This window comes from Macaca thibetana, chromosome X, assembly GCF_024542745.1.
Source record: "Macaca thibetana thibetana isolate TM-01 chromosome X, ASM2454274v1, whole genome shotgun sequence".
Classification (NCBI taxonomy): domain Eukaryota; kingdom Metazoa; phylum Chordata; class Mammalia; order Primates; family Cercopithecidae; genus Macaca; species Macaca thibetana.
Genome location: NC_065598.1, coordinates 124,360,866 through 124,383,033, shown reverse-complemented (window position 1 = coordinate 124,383,033; position 22,168 = coordinate 124,360,866). Strand labels below are relative to the sequence as shown.

The 22,168-nt window shown below is 40.3% G+C and overlaps 1 long non-coding RNA gene across 1 annotated transcript in view; it reads left to right on the top strand.

Moving 5' to 3' along the window:
• LOC126946807 (uncharacterized) overlaps nt 1-10,393 on the top strand; it is a 343,776-nt gene extending 333,383 nt beyond the window's left edge. Inside the window, exon 3 of the long non-coding RNA XR_007722759.1 lies at nt 571-10,393. This is a non-coding gene — a long non-coding RNA (uncharacterized LOC126946807). The remainder of the gene's footprint in view (nt 1-570) is intronic.
• The last annotated feature ends 11,775 nt before the right edge of the window (nt 10,394-22,168 follow it).

The window sequence follows — 22,168 nt, the reverse complement described above, 5'->3', positions numbered from 1 at the left end:
TGGAGAGTAAAGCGGGAGGAGGAGAAAAAAATTCCATGTGGGGAAATAGAAAAGAAATGGCTCTGTCTCTCACCATGACTACTAAGAGACATGATCTTATCCACCAGAAGATAGTTCTGGATTAGAAGACAAAATCTCTCAGTTCTGGCTCCAGTTATGTTAGATATTAACTGAGTAATATTTAGCAACGTGACTCAACTTTCCTAGAACCTGTGTTTTCTAATCAGTGAAATAGGGCCTAACAAAACCTGCCTCGCCTGCCTGATGAATTGTTAAAATGATCAAGAGAGCTAAGATACTTGAAAAAAATTAAGGTGCTAAAGCTATACACATATAAGGCATTTATATGATATGATTTCAGAGGAAGAAGAAGGGCCCTTGGCCCTCCTTGAACTTCCCTCATCTATAGGTTAATAACAAAACTTGGATTTTTTTTGAATAGCAGAAAAATGAATATTTATTTAACACCAGCTGTATGAAAGGTTCTGGGCTGGACATTTTAACAGAACAAACTCAGTTAATCTTCACAACATCTCTGTTTTCCTATGAATTATTATCTCCATTTTATAGATGAGTAGCCTGAATCTCAAAGTGATAACTTTCCCAAGATCACACACCTAGCAAGTGATGGAGGTAAGGTAATTCATATCTGTCTGACTCTTAAATTAATCTCCTTAATTGTCAAGTCATTCTTCTCCCTAAAGTTGATACATGCTAAATTATAATTTTCCCTCAGAGGAATACCTGAATCTCAGTCATTCAGTGTCAGACAGCTGAGTATGAATGAGTTTGTCAACTCATTTCAGAGCATGTTTTGACTGGGGTTAAAGAATGGAAGCAGAAGGCACTGGATACCACTCAAGGATGGGATGGCATTAAAAAAGTAAGATATAGTGGAAAGAACAAGGGCATTGTGAATCAGTCAAGACTGGCTTTAGATTCCTGTTCTTTTATACAGCTATGTGATTTTGGGAAAATTATTTAGCTTACTTGAATTAAATGAGAATAAGTTAAAGAATTTTAAGGACTGAGGTGATGTTTGTAAAGTTGAAATCTGATGTTTTGGTATGTCCAGCCCTCTGTGTCCTTTGAGGGACTGTCCCTTCCCTCGTTCCATGTGATCCTAGTGGGGTTGTTAATTATGATGCCCCTCAACCTTGGCTATAGTGATAATCATATAATCTAGAATGGGCCTTTTATAATATCTATCCCTTGGCAACAGTGATTGGTCCAGGGGTTGGCACCAGATCTAAGCATGGCCAATAAGGTGCCTTCTCTGGATTGACTTTTGGATGCTGGGGAGAATATAAGCTGTTTTTCTGTTTGGCTTTCTAAACTGGAAGCATGTAAACCTGAAGGTATGGGCAGTTATCTTCCCTTGCACATGGAAAGAATCTGTCTACAGAATGAACCCAATACACAGAAGGGAGTTGAGGGGAGAGAAGTATGCTCTTGAATCCTCCTGTATCTAAAGCAGGTTACCTGTTGCACTTTCCAATTTATGAGTCCCTAACCCCACTTTTGTTTTTGCGTAAATAGTTTGAGTTGGGTTTCTCTCAAGTGCTTTTGAAATAATTCTGACTTTTACAGTGTTATAGTATATATAAAATTCATATACATAAAAATAAAAATGCTTATAGCATGACTAGTACTGAATAAATGATAATACATGTAATATAAGAAATTATTTGAAAAAACATAAATGTGATTTTCCATTTGCGTTTTGGGGTACATTTTTTTCTTAGCTTAAGACATCCATTTACTTCTAAGGAAATCAGATGGAGAATAAGAAATGAAAGAAAACACTTTGGGAGGCTGAGGTGGGCAGATCACTTGAGGTCAGGAGCTTGAGACCAGCCTTGCCAACACAGCGAAATCCCATTTCTACTAAAAATAGAAAAACAAATAGCCAGGTATGGTGGCACATGCCTGTAATACAAGCTACTCAAGAGGCTGAGGCATGAGAATCTCTTGAACCTGGGAGGTGGAGGTTGCAGTGAGCTGAGATTGTGCCACTGCACTCCAACTTGGGTGACAGAGCCCAAGTCTGTCTCTAAAAAAAACAACAACAGCAAAAGAAAACATTAACTTTTAGCTTTTGACATTTAAAATAGAATTCTATACCAGGAAAATATTTTGAAAGCTACACATTATTAGAAGAAGATTTTTCTAAATTCCCAAATCTTCTTTTTTAGCATATCAGAATCCAGGCTTGGAGAGACAAAAGTGTAAGGGGAAAAGCTCTTCCCTCTGAGGTCTGCACTGTGAGAAAAATTCAGAGAGGTAGAAGAGGCCATAACATGTCCCAGTTTCTCCTCTTTACTGTGTAGTGGGTTCTGAGCCAATATGGAATGACTCAGCATACTTAAGTGGGTGGAAAATGTAGCAAGACAGAGAGATCTACTTCTTTGGTTTCCTGTGGTGTAAACAGTAGGTTTAGAGATACTACACCTGCAATGGGGCCCTTTGTAATGGGGCTGGGGGAAGCTTGCAACATACTGCATGGACCAAGAGCTGAAAGAAGGACATGAGAGATAATTCAGAAGAGTCCCAGCTCAACAGGAGCTATGGGAAGCATTATTTATGCTACATGTGTCAGAGACTCTTGCTTGTAGAGCATAAAAATTTGATGCTGTGATTTTGGTCACAACCTAGGTTGGCTCTCCAGTGAGCTGATAGAATATGCTAGAGGAAGCAAAGAGTAAAACCACTGACACTGTCAGACAGGCACAAAAAAAGTTAAAATTCTATTTTTGAAGGGATTCGTGAGTGTACAGAATTAAAGTCAAGATGATCACAGTTGATGGGGTAATACATCAAATTGTCCACAAGTGTTTCTTCTGCATCCCTCTTGAGCATCCTCAGTTTACGGGGTCTGAACTATGGACTTAATTGGAGGCTTAGATGATTTGAGGAGTTCCTTTCCTCCAGTGTCCTATGATCCTATGATATGAAGTATTGGGGAAACCCACCCCCAGTATTTCAGTGTAGGTTCTTTCTATTTTCCATAAGTGTCGACCAGTTTGAGAAATAAAGAGAAAGAGCACAAAGAGAGGAATTTTACAGCTGGGCCACTGGGGGTGACGTCACATATCGGTAGGACTGTGATGCCCACCTGAGCTGCAAAACCAGCAAGTTTTGTTAAGGGTTTCAAAAGGGGAGGGGGTACAAGAACAGGGAGTAGGTCACAAGATCACATGCTTCAAAGGGCAAAAAGGAGAACAAAGATCACATGGCTTCTGAGGAAACGGGACAAAAGGCAAAACAGAACTTCTGATAAGGGTCTATGTTCAGCTGTGCATGTGTTGTCTTGATAAACATCTTAAATGACAGAAAACAGGGTTCGAGAGCAGAGAACCAGTCTGACCTAAAATTTACCAGGGTGGGGTTTTCTCCCCACCCTAATAAGCCTGAGGGTACTGCAGGAGACCAGGGCGTATTTCAGTCCTTATCTCAACCACGTAGGACAGACACTCCCAGAGCAGCTGTTTATAGACCTCCCCTGAGGAATGCAATTATTTTCCTAGGGTCTTAATATTAATATTCCTTGCTAGGAAAAGAATTTAGCAAAATCCCTCCTACTTGCACGTCTGTTTATAGGCTCTCTGCAAGAAGAAAAATATGGCTCTTTTTGCCCAACCCCGCAGGCAGTCAGACCTTATGGTTGTCTTCCCTTGTTCCCTAAAATTGCTGTTATTCTTTTCTTTTTCAAGATGCACTGATTTCATATTTTTCAAACACACATGTTTTACAATCAATTTGTACAGTTAACACAATCATCACAGTAGTCCTTAGGTGACGTACATCCTCAGCTTACAAAGATAACAGGATTAAGAGATTAAAGTAAGACAGGCATAAGAAATTATAAGCGTATTATTAGGAAAGCGATAAAAGTCCATGAAATCTTCACAATTCCTCTGCTGTGACTCTAGCTGGTCCCTCCATTCGGGGTCCCTGACTTCCCGCAACAATGAAGTTTCTAAGAAAAAAAAAAAAGAAGTTTTATTTGTAGGATGCTGACTCTTCTGCTTAGAGATGGGTTGCTCTTCATCTAATGGGTCAAAAAAGTCAGAGGCTTCACAGCCAGATGGTTGAGGGGTCTGGTGTCTAGTGGAAGCATGCTGGTTCAAGGTCCTGACGCCCAGACTCTGGGAGTGTACTGAGTCCTATGGGAGGGGTAACATTGTAAACAGAATCTTCTGCTGAGAAGATTCATCTTGCCCTACTTTGTTCCCACTCCATTTTTAGACAGCTGCACAGATTTGAAAGTTATTTCTTTTACTTTCTTTCTTTCTTTTTTTTTTAGTTCTCAACCATGCCAATTGTTCCATCTTTGTTCTCTGGAACCAAGCAGATTAAGTAATTTATTACAAATAATAACACTCCCACATTATGCTGAGTGAAATAAGCCAGATGCAGAAAGACAACCACTACATGATCTTACTTATTATGTGGAATCTTTTTTTAAAAAGTCAAATTCATAGTAACAGAGAGAAGTGTAGTTACCAGTGGAGTTGGGGAAAAGGGGAGATACCGGTTAAAGAGTACAAACTCACAGTTCTAAGAAGAAGTTCTGGAGACCTAATGTACAGCATAGTGACTATAGATAATAAGGTATTATATACTTGAAATTTGTTAAGGGAGTGGATTTTAAGTGTTCTCATCACACACAAGAAATGGTAACTATGTGAGGTGATAAATATGCTAATTAGTTTGATTGTAGTAATTATTTCATAATGTATATGTATGTCAAAATACGTTGTACATCTTAAATTTATACAAATTTTATTTGCCAATAATACCTCAAAACCTGAAAAAAAGGAAAAATAGCCTTCTGAAGATTTGAAAACAGTACTAATGTTTTCCCACTAAGTCTTCTCCTGGCTAACCATGCTTAGGTTTCTCAACTAGTCCTCAAAGGCCAAAACTCCAAGTCCTCTAATCATATCGGTTGCTCCTTTCTGGACACACTACTATTTTTAAGGTTACTTGTTACATATCGTGCTCACAACTGCATACAGATACTTTGGGTGTGGGCTGTCTGGTGCAATGTGATCATCATCTCCCTTGATCTCAACTAGTCTTCTGCTAAGGTAGTTCACAAGGCAAGTACAAACTATTTCTTCCCAAGCCAGTAACAAGTGGCAATGACTTTTTAGTCAACCTTAGGACATTGCAACCCTAGAAAGTGGGGGATGATGATTGGGGTTGAGAGACACACTTAACTTTATTCCATATTTGGCTTTAATGTTTCAGTACACACCTAGTTTTGAAAATAGTTATATTTTCTCATCCTGTGGCGCAAATGGATTTGCATACAAAATCAGAAACTCACAAGCAGATTTTCTATTTGTTCAACATTTGCTCTTGACTTTCTGGGCCAGATTTAATGAAAACCAACTAGAAAATCTATTTAAATCCAATGAACTTTCTTGCTTGGGGATTATTATCCTTATCTAGATTCCCCACAGATGCAAGAAGGTCTATCTATACTTTGTGTTCTGTTTTAGTACTTTTGATAGTGGTTACATTTCCCTTTCACTTGTTCCTACATTTCAGCTGCTACGCAAACTGAAAAGGACCAAAGGTATTCTTAGACAAAGTAAGGAGTGTTATTTACAGCACTTTTGAATCTGGGAGAAAGTGAAGTACAGACAGATTAGTAAACAAAGAACTGTGAATCCTTAGATGGCTCCACCAACTAATCAATTTGAGTCGATTATTGCCTTTAAACTCCCAGTTCTGAATTAGGATGCTTGCTTGCAGTGTGACTTATTTAGTCAGCATTATTTTATGACTCTACAATTTTCTGTCTTTATCTGCAATGATCCAGCCTAAGACTCCCTGAAAATGCCGGGCATTAAGTATATCACAATGGTAATTCTTTTGACTGAAGCCTTATTTGATTCAGTAGAAAATGACTTTGGTGTATTGGATTTACAGTTCATTTAATGAGTGTTGTAGAGGTCAATACATTAGTGTAAACTTGCTTCAGGTAGTAATCTGGTTTCTAATGAGGTTCCCAAGCAGCATCCTACTATGAAAAGTAGGATAGTGCTCAGTGGGCATAGAATATAACTGTCTAGTCAGACATAAGAAATGCGCCAGTTGTATACTACAATAATGCTATGATTGCTTGACTTCTTTAGGACTCAATTTCCATTTCTGTAAGATGAGCAGGTTAGACAAAGGCCCTTGAAGCTCTGAACTGTTTTGTATTTTCTCGGTCATCTTAAGAAATCTCCCATCTTTAGGACATGTGCTTTGTAATGGAGATGGATTTGCATGAGCCATTTGTGCTGTGATATGCACTCCATACCAAAACCATGGCTCCACAAAACCTTGTCTGACAATTGAGTTGTGTTTCTGAATGTCTTACAAGCAAGACAATGACCGCTCGTTTTTCTGGACTATTTTCTTTAGGATGTTTATATAGGGAAAAGCTTGGCAATATAGAGACGGTGTCTATGGAACAAAGGGAAGGCATACTTATTGCCTCTTATAAATGATTCTATAAGCTCAAGTTCTCTAAGTTCAGGGTGCCTTTCCTGTAATGCAATCCACTTCATGTGCAGATGACATTTGATCCTCTTCACATTGCCCTGTTGGAATTTGCACTCCAAAACCAATGCAAAAATGATGATGTTCTGGCCACTGCTATTGCTGTGAGTGATAAATTTTCTTTCATCTCTAATCTAGGAGTCTTGCATTTTCTACTGGTATCCATGAAACTGTAGTAGGCCAACTTGCTAGTTTGAAAGTAGAGTAAAATCTCACACCCTTCAAGGTTCTTAACAACCCTAGTCCACAGTCACTTCCCTCTTTTCTTACCACTATAGCACCTAGCCTCTGAACAATCCAACTCAAAACACATTAGTCTTTTGTTGAATTGTTTTACATGTTAATTTTATCTCCCAACTAGATCATAAGCATGCAAGAGAGGCACCATGCCAATATTTTTTCTTTCTACCCTGTAGCAGCTGGCACAAGCATGGGTACATAGTATGGGCTCAATATATATTTTTGATTTACTTTGGTTATATGCATACCAGCTGAGCTAAAATACTCCATGCTTTTTATCATTAAACTTGCCTTGGATGTCTTCTTATAGATGAAAACAATAGACTTACTCTCCTAGAAATAGGAAAGCTCTAATGAGAGAGGAAGAAACTGTTTTTCAGGCTTCTAGAATGCAAAGCATATACATTCCTTAATCTGTTGGACATCATTAAATAAGGGGCCAATTACAAAGCTATTCTGAGTCCCACATTTCCCAAGATATCAGGGCAGTTTGTTGTGCTGGGCTGCTAATAATTATCATGTTTTGGCGGCTGAAGAACTAGAATATAGTCTCTGTTTTTGTAGAAATCAATAGCCCCAGGAGGTTATCTACACCAGCCTACTGCCTACAGCATCAGTGGGAGCTTATTTGGCATTTGATACCAATTCCAGAAGAGGATATGAATCCCTGAGTGCATTTCCCAATGGCACACGCTTGCTTCTTGTTTTCTTGTAAGTATCCTATTGTTAATGGCCCATTATACCAGAAACAAAAATGTCTATATATGCATTTTCATTTGGTCTATCATTGTTTCCAATGGTCTGGATTATTTGACTAGTCTCAATCCAGTTTTCTTTGAGGGAATATGGAGACACAAGGGTTGTCTGTTTTTAGTGCTAAAACATTAAAACTTAGGGCTCTTTCTTATGGCTATAGCCTTGAAGATGCACTCCTTAGCTCCATAACATTTTTCGTGTCCTTTTTTTTTCTTTTCCCTTTCCTTTTCCTTTTTCCTTTTCCCTTTCCTTTTCTTTTTTCCTTTTCCCTTTCCTTTTCCCTTTTCCTTTCCTTTCCTTTCCTTTCTTGTTGTCAGGACTGCAACACACTCTCAATTCAGTCTTCCTGAGTGCAACTGATACTATTTTACAGATGTGGCATGGTTATCATTTTCTAACTTTAGCTTTGCTAATCTGGCATTTTCTAACTTTAGTTTTGTTAATTCAGGCTGTTCCTTCTCACTTAAAAATATTTCCTCTTATTTGAATTTGAGTATGCTGCCACCAAGTGGTTGCCAGTTCTTTGATTAACATGGTCTCATAATTCGAACTGCAGGCTGCACTGTTTCTATTGCTGCTGTTGGTGTATGTGTCAGGATTGGGATAGTGAATGCCTATGAATAGTTGAAGGTATCAGGTATTAGAGGGAGTTAGGGTCAATCTTCATGAAACAGCAGGGAGATATTGAAAAATAAAAATGGCCTGTAACTTGAGGAGGGGAGAGGAAGGACAGTATCTGTCCAAAGAATGAGATCAGGAATAGAGGAATTGTGGAGTAGAGGGAACAGGGAAATAATAGGAAAAAGGGAAAATGACCCAGAGTTAAGAGAACTTGATCACTGAAACAATTTTCATCTTTTGTTTCTGTAGTTTTCTATGGTTCTTGTACTTACTGGGGACTACAAATAGCAAGATAGATGTATTATCTTGAGCAGAATTCTGTCCTGTATATCTTTGTATCCCTCACAGTGTCTAGTGTAGTGCTGGGCACATAGTTGGTTCTTAATAAAGGTCTGAATGAATGACCCAAACCTGCAAGAGTTGAGACAATATATAATGGAGGCAAGGGGTGCTGGCTTGAGGCACAGGAGCAGCCCCTAATGAGCAAGGCTTGACAGTGTCTTGCCTCTATCAAGGTGATGCCTTGCACAACTTTAGCTGGCTCCTATGATCAATCTTCCAAATTAGAACCTTCTCCAAATCTTCTCAGGAAGGTACTTACATGCCTCCTCCTTCCTCCTCCACTACCTTCTCCACTCCTTTCTCTTCTCCCTCCTCCTCTCCTTCCTCTGCTCCCTCCTTTTCTTCCTCCTCTTCCTCTTTCTCCCCTTCCAAGGCTCTTGATGTCTTCATACCTCTGAACAAGTCTGGGTGGTTGGAAAAAGATGACCTCTGGAAGCTTTTGATTGGAGGATGAGAGATCTATGGTTCTTTCAATTCATAAGATGTATAGGGCTTTCAAAAAATGCATATGAAAATTGGGGGTTGTTCTATGTAAGATGTTTGCTGAAATTAATACCCTAGACACAGTCTCCAGAAAGGGGTTTACTCCTGCATGGTAACATGCATGCTATGTTATCTTTGGCCTTGGCTAGTATATGTTCACATAACTAGTTTTTCAAGATACACACTCCTGGATCTCAATCTTTACCCAGATATTATAATTCATGAATATCTGGTGGAAGTGTCCTGTGTGCACTTCCCCTAATGCAGAAATGAAATCCTTGAAGACGATAGTCTTAGTAAGCAAGTATGACCTTAGTCACTTGTTTACTTGCTTTAGTAAGACCTATTTGGCACCATAAACATCCATATATCTAACACAGAATTTCCCAGTCAGGGTTCCACGTGGAGCAGTATAGCACAGTGGATAAGTGTGAGGGCTTGGGACTACTGACTGCTCAAATTTTACGTCTGTTGTTTGATGTTGGGAAAGTCACTCAATCTCTCTCTGTGCTTCGGTTTACTAACTTGTAAAAAAGGGCAATATAAATTACCTTACATTGATGTTATGAAGGTTAGGTTAAATGACAAAACACTTGTAGTGTGCTTAAACACAGTGCTTAGCATATAATAACTATACAATTATTGGTAGTTAATACATAAATTTCTTCCTAGAACATAAACTTTGGCAAGTGATGGCCCTGGATAGTGTCTCTCTTGCTATCATGTCCTTGCCCTCAGCTTCTGAGGCTTATGAAGATTCCCTGGGCACAGAGACTCAGGCTGTCTCCTGGCCCACAGAGTGTGGAACAAGTGGGAGCTTGTAAGCTAAGTAGGATGTCATTTTGAGTCACCACTGCTCTAATTTCTTTAGACATTTCTGAAGAACAATTGGATTCCCTTCAGTTTTAATTTCCCTACCTTCTCTGATAAATTTTCCAAATGTCCACTTCCCATTTCTTCGATCAAAGCCAGAGTTGAAGGAAGCTGGCCTTCAATCTCCAACCAGGCTGAGAGCACCATTTGAGCTCAAGAGCAAATTGTATTGGAAAAGAAGCAGAACCACTGACTGAAATGAATTGTCATTAAATGAGGCTTTAAATGAAACCACAAGGCAGAGCCTTGTCCTAATTGGCAGTGGAGTTAATCGGGTAAGAGGCCAATTCCAGATGTCCCATTGCAGAACTTTTAAAACTCGCTCCCTGCTTCTCTTACTTCTTGCCCAAAACTTGCTCCCTGCTTCTCTTACTTCCTGCCCCTAACTGCCTTTGAAAGATGATGATCATTGGGCAAAGATAGCACTGAGCTATTTAACATCTTTTAAAAATCTATAATCTATAAATTGAGTGCAGGAATAGAAAATGTCAGAACCATGATACAATTCAAAATGTTTCACGTGGTAGGATGGATAATGGCATCCCAAATATGTACATGTTCTAATCCGTGGACTGTGAATATGTTACTTTACATGCAAAATAAACTTTGCCTATGCAAATAAGGTAAGAATCTTGATACAGAAGGATTATCCCAGATTATCCAGGTAGGCTCGATGTAATCACAAGGGTCCTAATGAGAGAGATGAGGAAAGAGTCAGAGGCAGAGGAGCAGATATGATGACAGAAGCAGAGATTAGAGTGATGATGTGGAAGGTGGAGGAAGGGGCCAAAAGCCAAGGAATACAGGCAGCCACTGGAAGCTGAAAGAGACAAGTAAATGGATTTTCCCTTCTGAGCCTCTAGAAGGAACTAGCCCTGCCTGCACCACAACTTTAACCCAGTGAGACCCATTTCAGTCTACTGACCTCCAGAACCATAAGAGAATACATTTGTGTTGTTTTAAGCCAACTCTCTCCCAAATACTCCCAGATATGCTGTAGAGCCAGAAATGTCCCAAATTAGAAGTATTGCTTTGGATGATATCAATGAAGGACACAATTGTTTTTAACAATTGTGGAAGCTTTTTAAGCTTCCACTGAAATGCAAAGGGAAATGTGTTAGGCAACATTCAGCCTGTTATGCCTTTTTCTGACTGGCTAGCAGAGAGCACGGAAGAGGACCCAAGATGCAGGGATTTCTGGGTCTTGGGGCATGAAATTGATGGGTGGGATCTGTGTGGCTGCATCCAGCAAGTGATGCCTGGGATGAGAGGATGCCACAAGGGAGAGAGCCTGAAAACAAAATCCCATTTATCACACTTCTTGAGTTTTCATCCAGTGAAAAACTCAGTGCTTCGGATGTGAGCATCACCTATGTCACTAATCCAGCTTCAAGCCTGTTCCATAAAGCTCCTGGTGAGCTTAAAGAAAGAACTTTTTGCACTTGTCTAGGCTTACAAACTCTCTGACTTGAGACTGACTTCTCTTTGGTCTACCCTTGTAGTATTTGGTCTCCTTTTGGTATTCCAATATCCACCAACTTCTACTGTCTATTTTGGACTCCTGGTCTCCTCTAACTTCAGCTCTTTGGGCTGCCTGCCAGGCACATTTCTCTTCTTTCTTACAGCCTTGAGTTTCCTCCTTCCAAGAATTCTTTGCCCTAATCTGTAAACCATTGCCACCCAGCCCCTGGCACCAAAGCCACCATTAGACCCTGATTAGGAGACCTCTCAGATTCTTTATGAGATGACCCTGAGAGACAATTATCCTCCACACTGCACACTTTCCAGGGTATTTTGGCCTTTATAATAAGAAAGAGCAGATTTACAGATGAAGGATCTTCAATCCCGAAACCTGCTCTCTGTGTCCGCAATGAATATACTCCATCACTTGCTTTTCCATACCTCTGATCTCACTCCCAGAGCACTGCAACAAAAGTCCAGAAAAGTGAGGGTCTTTGAACCCATTAGCAGCTCCACAAGCCCCATATCCACTTGTAGTTTGATGAAAATGAGAAGCATGGATCTGATCAGTTGGGCCTTTATAGATGCATGTCAGATCTACATGAGTAATATGATCTTCGAGCAACCCAGAAAGGAGAGATTTTCTGTTTCTTAAGTCCCTTGCCTCAGAGTCAATACAGTCAATACAGTCAATACCATCCAAGAAAGGGTCTGTAGCCTAGGATATATAACAGATTCACTTATTATGATATCAGGATGCCTGAGGCAAATCCATCCAAATGTGAGTGCTGGCTTCTTAGGAACTGGACAAGTGAGCTCAGGTACTGTAAAGGAGCACCTATGACTTGTTTACCAGGTCTAAGTTGCACAATCACAAGAGCCTAAGAATGTCAAATAATCCACATCAAATTCTCAAATAGCAAGACATGATATGTTCTCAATTCCCAGGCCATGTTTGTTATTAAATGATGTTCTAGCCCTTTGACAATACCTGCTATTAGAACCAGGGCTTGGGTGGTGGTGGAACAGGCCACAGTGGAATAGACAAGACCTGGGAATTCAGGAAGTTTTCCTTGGTCAGGAGAAGCCTGTGGCTGGGACAAGTATGATGTGGTTTGGATGTTTGTCACCTCGAAATCTCATTTTGAAATGTAATTTCCAGTGTTGGAGGTGGGGCCTGATGGGAGGTGATTGAATCATGGGGGAAGCTCCCTCATGAACAGCTTAGCACCATCCACTTGGTGATAAGTGAGTTCTTGCTCAGTTAGTTTGCATGAGATCTGATTGTTTAAAAGAGTCTGGGACTTCCCCCCTCTCTCTCTTTCTCCTGCTCTCACCATGTGACATACCTTGCCTGCTCCTGCTTTACTTTCCACCATGATTGTAAGCTTCCTGAGGCCCTCACCAGAAGCCAAGCAGATGTTGATGCCATGCTTGTACAGCCCACAGAACTGTGAGCCAATTAAACTTCTTTTTTTTATAAATTACCCAGTCTCAGGTATTCCTTTATAGTAACATAAAAATGGACTAACACAAAGATTTAATTCCAAGGTTTAATGATTTGGTTATTGCAGGGTTGAGTACATGGTGGTTTGACTCCAAAAGTAGGTTCAGAATCATATCAGACCTAAGAGGGATAAGAGCAGGTAAAATGTGAGAATAAGTATCCCCGGTGACAAACTGAACCAAGAACCTGGCTATTGGCCAAGCAGGAGTGAGGCAGTTGACCAATGGCCATCTAAGTAGTTGGCAATTGCCAGAGTTCATTCAGATTAGCAGCTGGTGAATTATCAAGGAATGATGGAAGTGGGTATTAGGGATTCAGTTCCAGGTTCAGGCTAGGAAACAGATTTTTTTTGTGTCGGAAATCTAGTTCCAGTACTAGGATACCAGGCAAGGAATTAGACACTGGGGACGAAAGACATGGAAGGGCTCCAATTATGAAGGTATATATTTTCTGTGTCAGTAGAAAAATATGACTCAGTGCTGTGTTGCTGAATTATTTTCTTCAAACTCTTCCTGATTAGTGGCCTCTTCCAGTCTATTATTCACAATATAGCCAGAGTGAGCTTTTCAACACTCTAAGCTGATCGCATTGTTTTAATTGCTCTTAGGATAAAGACCAGATGTGTTATCAATCTCTAGAAGGTTCTGCATGGTTTGGCTCTTGCCTGCCTTTTTAGCCTCATCTCCCACCATTTCTCCTTTCACTCTTGGCACTCTAGCTGCACTGGTTTTCTGTGAAATCCTCAGGTCTCTACTGTCTCTCAGAGCTGTTGCACATTATAATTCCTTCTGCTCAGAGTGTATGTTACCCCTTTTTTCATTCTTCCAGTCTCAATTTAAATGTCACAACATCAGGAAGGTCTTCTCTGATTTGTCTAAAGAAATGACCCCTTATTCTTTATAATGCTTCTACTGACCATCATCATTTACACTTACAAGTCACACCCACTAACCTTGTCTACCGTGACCAGCGAGCTCACCACCTCCTGTGCACCACTTTCATCGGCGTTACCTCTCCAATATCCTGATCATTTCATCACTATTCCCCACCGTCATGCATATCACCACACCCTCTAGCTCCATCCATCACCACCAACCTCATCCACCCCTTCTATAACCCCTGCTCCCCTTTGGCCCATCTTTCTACCAGTGCCGATTAGCCACACTCAAAAGCCCCACACATTACCATCAGCCACGCCATCTTTTGCCCATCAAACAGTTCCAAACACTAGCAGCCCTACCTCACCACCCCTCCTAATGAGCACGGGCCCTCCTGCTTATGGTTCAGACATCAGCCAGCTTCAGTAATGTCTTCTTTGACCATTCAGTCTGGATAAGGTCTCCTTGTTTTCACTTCTCATAGCCCCCTCCCTGCCCTTCTTCTTCACAGTTCTGATCACAATGCTAATCATGCAGTACTTTAGGTGGTTGTGCTTAGTGGTTGTCACCCTCACAGGTTTATGTCTATTTATTCATTGCTATTTTCCTTGTACCTAGACACACAGTATATCTAAAAAAACTTTGCTGAATCTTGTTGTATCAAGTTACAGATTAAAAAGCCCAAAGCTCTAATCAGCTAAATAATGTACTCAGGGTTGCATGTCTAATAAGTGCCAGAGGTGGGATTCAAACCCAGGTCTGGCTGACTATAAATCCTGTGGGTTCTTAACCATTATATCAATGGTTTTTGCCAGTCCAGCAGCATCAGTTCATTTGGGAACTCATTAGAAATGCAAATTCTCAGGTACTGCCTCAGACTTACTGAATCAGAAACCCTGCAGGTGAGGCCCAGCACTTTGTGTTTTAACAGGTCCTCCAGGTGATTCTGAGGCCCAATCAAGTGTGAGAACCACTGCTGTACATGACATTTCCCATTATATGGTTTCCACTTGGTAAAAGATCCATGTTGTTCTCGGTCTATGTAAATAGCCCTAATGCTACCTAGTATGGGGCTCAGTATATGATAGGTCTTTAATAAGTATGTGTTGAATAAGTGAATTGAACTCTTGGGTACATTAGGTTTTGAAAGACATGAGTAGGGTTTCTTTTTTTTTTTTTTTATCAAAACCACAGAGGGACAGTGAAAATACCATAGAAAGCCTAATATAAGGGACATGACACTTGCCTGGAGAAAAGTTTTCAAAATGAAATTATTTATTACCTTCTTTCAAACTCCTCCTTTCAGGTCAATCTTTTCTATGAAAAGATTGTCTCTGACCCCTATGGTTCATATTGATAGCCCTCTTATTTGGCTTCTTTGCAGCATTTAGTGTATCACTTAAGCTATGCTTGGATTATATGTGATGATGCATTTTTTTGAGTGTCTCAGATATATAAATCATAGTCTCCATAATGAAACTATATTATCTTTAGCACATGGACTGTGTCTTTTCTTTTGCCTCTTCTAGTTTCTACCATGGCCTTAATATATAGTAAGATGTTGGGATAATGTTTTAATAAATTATCCTGTGTGTGTTTGTGTGTCTGTGTGTGTGCTTATACCTAGCCCTTTCAATAGTCAGCAAACACATTCATCACCTAAGAGAAAGGCTGTTATAATAGAAAAGCAGAAGACAAAAAAAAAGTAAATTCGTAGCCTTTGAGTTTTAAAAGCCTATTTCGAATTTCAGGAACTGGAGCTTTCGAGCTTCAAAGGCCCAAGTCCTAAAGAACCCAGAAGATGCACTTCATGATATATACACTAGATTTGAAAGGATACAGGATAAGTTAAAGCCTGTTTTCCTCTTCCCCAAACTAGATGAAGATTCTATCAGATATGAAAAAAGTGAGAATTAGAACAAAAGAGTGAGTCCTTAGTGAGTCCTTTAACAGAGGTGCTGTAGCATGATATTGTGGACCAAGACCCAAATTGAAAAAATATTAATAATACAACCCTCAATGGGGCATGTGAGTAGAGAAATCTGAGAGCAGATAAGACTGTTCCTTGCCTCTCCCCCACACAGAGGTTTTTGAGCAGTTCCCCTGAACCTAGCCTGACACCAGAGCAGTAGTGTCGACTGCACGTATTATATGTCAGAAGACAGGCCTTGAGACCACCTCACAATTCCCTAGACTCTGGGGAGGTATTGGAAAAACCGAGTGTTTTCTAAATACCCACAAGGACATCTTGAGACCTGAGAGAACTTAATCTCAAGGTTAAGAAAGCACAGCAGTGATCTGAGCATCTGTAACTGATGCCTGGGTGGAATTTGAATATCCCTAGAACACATGCAAAGAGAAAACCGAGGCCACACATGACAATCCACCTCTCAGTGGATTCCAGGGTGAACAACAGCAGGCAACTGAAGATCAAACACTTTCTGCTTGTCTTAGCCACAGTCCCAGAGATTGTGGGGAGTGCTTGACTGGAGTTAAGGTTTATACTATTTGGAGGAATGGGGGCTCAAAATAGATTGAGATATTAGAAAAAACATTCTTGTGTATCTGAATTTGTGAGTTGACATTTCTTTCTTCTTCTTCTTTTTTTTTTTTTTTAGATGGAGTCTTGCTCTGTTACCCAGGCTGAAGTGCAATGGCGTGATCTCGGCTCACTGCAACCTCTGCTCCTGGTTCAAGCGATTCTCCTGCCTCAGCCCCCTGAGTAGCTGGGATTACAGGTGCATGCCACCATGTCCGGCTAATTTTTATATTTTTAGTAGAGACTGGGTTTTACCATGTTGGTCAGGCTGGTTTCGAACTCCTGACCTCGTGATCCACCTGCCTTGGCCTCCCAAAGTGCTGGGATTACAGGTGTGAGCCACTGTGCCTGGCCGACATTTCTATCAATTCTACCAAGGCACACTATATTTGGTCAATTGGATTGAATTGATGAACAAGATCCTTTTTCCTGAGGACAACATTGAGGAGAAAGTGAATCAGAAAACAAAGCTGATCAGGTGTGGTGGCTTCCGCCCGTAATCCCACCACTTTGAGAGGCCAAGGCAAGAAGATCGCTTGAGCATAAGAGTTTGAGACCAGCCTTGGCAGCACAGTGAGACCTTGTCTCTACAAAAAATAAACAAAATTAGCTGGGTGTGGTGGCACACACTCGTAGTCCCAGCTATTCGGGAGTCTGAGGTGGGAGAGGATCTCTTGAGCCCGGGAGGTTGAGGGGCAATGAGCTGAGATCATACCACTACCACTACCACTGCACTCCAGCCTGGGCAACAGAGCAAGGCCCTGTCTCAAAAACAAACAAACAAAAAGCTCCTGCTGGGGAATTGGGTAAATCATTGAAGTGCTCCTGAGCTGTCTTCGCCTCAGTATGCTTTTAACCCAACACTTCTCAACTTTTCTAGTGCTTGGTAGTGACAGTGGTGTTCCAAATACTGTTATATACCTAGTTAGGCAAAGTAGAGTCTAGCTATAGCCACTCAACTACTTACCAAGGTGGGAGAGTTAACTCAGGCATTTCAGAGTCTTCATACATACTCAGAGATCGAAACAAGAAGAAGTTTTAAAATAACTCTCAGACTCCCAACTGTACACGTATTTACAAATGTATGACTTGATCATTGATTTTTAGCAGATAAACAGAACCAGACAAGTTTATATTTTTAACTAAGTTATAGCGTGAGTATTGCATTTGGAAGGACCATGTTATTTATTAAACTGTGTGAGGCTGCTGTGATTATGCTATAGAAGCTTGTTATTGAGGGACTCCCCTGGAGTAATCAATTAAAAGCAGTAGCATTAAGCAGCTAATGGTGCTGGGAAATCAATACTGGTATGGGGAAGAAACAATTCCCTGCAATGATTTCTATGCAAATTCTGATTCTTGTACCTAATGACATTAGGATTCACTAATGACACATAACTCAAGGAATTGCCTCTTTCTCAGTTAAGCATGAAGCACATTTTTGCCCCTACAACCTTGGTGGCCACTTGGGCAGCTTACTTCTGTTTCTGGGAAGCAATAGATTAAGGTAAGACAGCCAAACTTTCTATGGGTCCCTCTTGTGGGAGAGGAGGTCTGATAGAAATACTGACTTTCTGAAGATTGGAATGGGTTCTTGAAAGTGCGAGGACCATTCATTCTTTCATTCAGTGAGCATTTGTCTGCCCTGGCCCTGTACCTTTAACTGCTCCATCCCCACTCATGACAAAGGTAGTCCTATCAAAGATACCTATAGCTCAGCCCAAACTGCTTTGAGACTCTACTTTCTCCCAGAGTAGATTCTACTACTTTCTCCCAATATTAAATCTTGTAGTTGGCATGCATTTTACCCCAAAATATGGAGTGAAATAAATATTTCTTTTATTCTCTAAATATCAATCTGCTCAGAGACCATACCCTCCACCCAGATTTCATAGAACATTTAATCTCAGTCATTGTTGAGGCCTCCATGTCCATGTTAAGTACTAAGCATCTTGGACCATCACAGGAAATCCTCAGGTCCTCAGTTTTCACACTGGTCATCACTGACATACTCATTGTCCAAGCCTGTATGATCTCTTCAAGGCTAGCAGCTCTGCTGCTTCTGGACCAAACTGAGGCACAGGGGATTCTGTCCAGGCTGGGAGTCTTGAACTGGTTTGGGTCTAGTCTTGGATATCACGTTGCCATTTTTCTCCGATGTCCTGTCATCTCCCTGGGCACTGTCAAGGAACAGGGTGTCTATATACTCTACTTGTAGAATCTGTAAAACTCCAGTCTGTTTTGAGAATACTGTCTTGAAGCTCTAGGTACTTCAATATCTCTGTTTTCCAAACCTCAGAGTCACTTCCATTGTAGAATAGTAATATAGCTTTGTTTCCTCTTGCCTTCGCTTTAGAACTCAGCATCCTCTTAACTTTGATCTGGAGCAGTCGAATCTTTGGGTCATATTGTACCAGGTAGGCTGTGTGCATGTATGCATGTATATGTGTGTGTTATGGGGAGGGGTGCTCATTCTTTCTGAATTTTCCCTTTCTCATCCTCCCTTCTCCTCCACACCCTATACCTAGCAAACTTATAACTATACTTCAAGTCTCAGCTTATATGTAGTTCTTTCAGATTAGTTTTGCTTGCTCCTCTACTCTAAATAGTCCCTTTTATACACATGTATAGCACCCTGTAGCTATTCTATGTAGCGCTTGCCATAGTGGTAATGAGTTATTAGGGTGATTGTTAATGTTTGTTTTTTTCCCATGGGTTTGTAAACTCCATGAGAATAAGGACTGTTCTTTTCTGTTCATTGTTATGTCCCTATCCCTTCATAAAATATCTGACATTTAGATGTTGTAAACAAATGTTGAATAAATGAAGTGATATCTTTCCATATTTGAGAAGTAACAACAGAGAAATGATTTTCTAATTTTTCATTCTTTAAATTTATATGGTGTTGATAGCTTGTACAATGAAAATAGATAGTGCATGCACTATCATAGCAAAAGAGTTGGCATAAAGTTGTTTATATTATCTTCCTCTTATCTTTTTAACACATAATATCTGTAGTGATGCCTCCTTTTTAATTCCTGATATTTCATTCCTCACGTTGGTAATTTGAGCCCTCTCTCGGTCTTTATTGAAATACAGTAATTATATTAATCTAAAACTTCATTAAGATAAAAGGCAAATTAGAGTGGGAGAAAATATTTATAATATACATAACTTGCAAAGGACTTGTGTCCAGAATATATATAAATAACTCCCATGGATAAATAAAAAATGACAGATAACCTAATTAAAAATTAAGGACTTGATCAGGTATTTCACCAAATAGTATACTGACTTGTTTAGCAAGCATCATTAGTCATTGGGGAAATGCAAATTAAAACCACAATGAGTTACCACTACACGTTTATCAGGATAGTTATCATTAAAAAGACCAACAACAGCAAGTATTGTCAAAGAGTGGAGCTAGTGGAACTCTCATATGCTATTGACTGGAGTGTAAATTGGTACAACGACTTTGGAAAACTGGCAGTATCAATTAAAGTTGAATATATGTGTACCCAATGACCTAATAAATCCATTACTATGCATATACCCAACAGAAATGCACACATTTGCACCAAAAGACATGTGCAAAATGTTCACAGCAGTATTATTTGTAATGGCACAAAACTAAAAATAATCTAAATGTTCATCAACATTAGAATGGATAAATTGTGGTATATTCATACAATGGAATATCACACAGCAATTAATAAGAAAAAAATACTACAACACCAAGCACAATGGGTGAATCTCACACATACAAGATTGAATAAGAAGCCAGAAATAAAAGAGAATACATTTATATCAAGTTCAAGCACAGGGAAAATTAATCTATGGTAATAGAAATTAGAATAATGGTAGAAGACCAAGAGAAACACGAGAGAGACTTTTGGGATGCTGATAATGCTCTGAGTCTTGATCTAGGTGATGGTAATGGGGGTGTGCTTACTTTATAAAAATTACTCTGTATAATTAAGATTTATATTTTTTGTATATTTCAATAAAAGCTTATAACAATAGTTAGAATAAATACATTAAAAGAGAGAGTGACACTGGATGAATTTTAATGTTCCTTCTAGCTCTAACATGCTATGAATTTGTGTTTGAAAATGTTTTGAAAATAATAAAATCCTTGACAAGTATAAGGTCTTTTATGATTATCAGTGGTGGTTGACCCTGAATTCCTCATGATTTCCTGATCAAATTGTGAAAAATAATTTTGCTTAAAGTTTTATATATTTGTTTCCCATATGAAAATGTAAGTTACCTACCTTTCTGGCTCTTGTTCACTTCCTAGTTTCTTTGGAATTTTTTGGTGAAGACATTCAGTGAACCACCAGAGGCAAATACCATGGAGAGTAATCCTGACTACTTGTATGGTTTGAGTTGGCAAGAATGATGGCAAAACCTCTGAATGCAAAATGCAAGGTTTAAGGAGAATGCTTCATGGTTCCTTTGAGTCATCTGTGGCTTTGGGTTCCCCAGACTGTGTTTTCTACTTCAATGCATAATGCAGCAGTGGAAATAATAATGATTTTCCTGATCACTTGACCTCCGTTAGGAGTCAATTTTAATGTTAGGGCAAAATAATGCAATAAAAGACAAATAAAATGCATTTAGCATTCATTTCCAAATGTAGTCATTCAAATAGCATCACCTTTATCATTGCCATCACTTTGTTTTTTCCTTAGCCTTACCAGTAAAACTCCATTAATGAATCTATACAGTTGAAAAAGTGGAAGACTTCCTCTGAGAGATGAGGCTTTGGCTTTACTGAAGCCATTGAACTTGCTTAGAACACACTATTCATTTTTTTTCTTGGAAGCTTTTCTCTCTTTCAGATATTCATTAAGAACTCAACTTTCCCAGTGTCTAAATCAAAGTATCATTTAAAGGTATATCGCCTCCCTAAATTCTTAGCCTGGGTAAAAATGTCAGAAAATTATTTAAATTCATTTAGTGAAGGGGGGCGGAGCAAGATGGCCGAATAGGAACAGCTCCAGTCTCCAACTCCCAGCGCGAGCAACACAGAAGACCGGTGATTTCTGCATTTTCAACTGAGGTACTGGGTTCATCTCACTGGGGAGTGCCGGACTATCGGTGCTGGTCAGCTGCTGCAGCCCGACCAGCGAGAGCTGAAGCAGGGCGAGGCATTGCCTCACCTGGGAAGCGCAAGGGGGAAGGGAATCCCTTTTCCTAGCCAGGGGAACTGAGACACACAACACCTGGAAAATCGGGTAACTCCCACCCCAATACTGTGCTTTAAGCAAACAGGCACACCAGGAGATCATATCCCACACCTGGCCAGGAGGGTCCCACACCCATGGAGCCTCCCTCATTGCTAGCACAGCAGTTTGTGATCTACCGGCAAGGCAGCAGCGAGGCTGGGGGAGGGGCGCCCGCCATTGCTGAGGCTTAAGTAGGTAAACAAAGCTGCTGGGAAGCTCGAACTGGGTGGAGCTCACAGCAGCTCAAGGAAACCTGCCTGTCTCTGTAGACTCCACCTCTGGGGGCAGGGCAATAACAAACACAGCCGAAACCTCTGCAGACGCAAACGACTCTGTCTGACAGCTTTGAAGAGAGCAGTGGATCTCCCAACACGGAGGTTGAGATCTGAGAAGGGACAGACTCCCTGCTCAAGTGGGTCCCTGACCCCTGAGTAGCCTAACTGGGAGACATCCCCCACTAGGGGCAGTCTGACACCCCACACCTCACAGGGTGGAGTACACCCCTGAGAGGAAGCTTCCAAAGCAAGAATCAGACAGGTACACTCGCTGTTCAGAAATATTCTATCTTCTGCAGCCTCTGCTGCTGATACCCAGGCAAACAGGGTCTGGAGTGGACCTCAAGCAATCTCCAACAGACCTACAGCTGAGGGTCCTGACTGTTAGAAGGAAAACTATC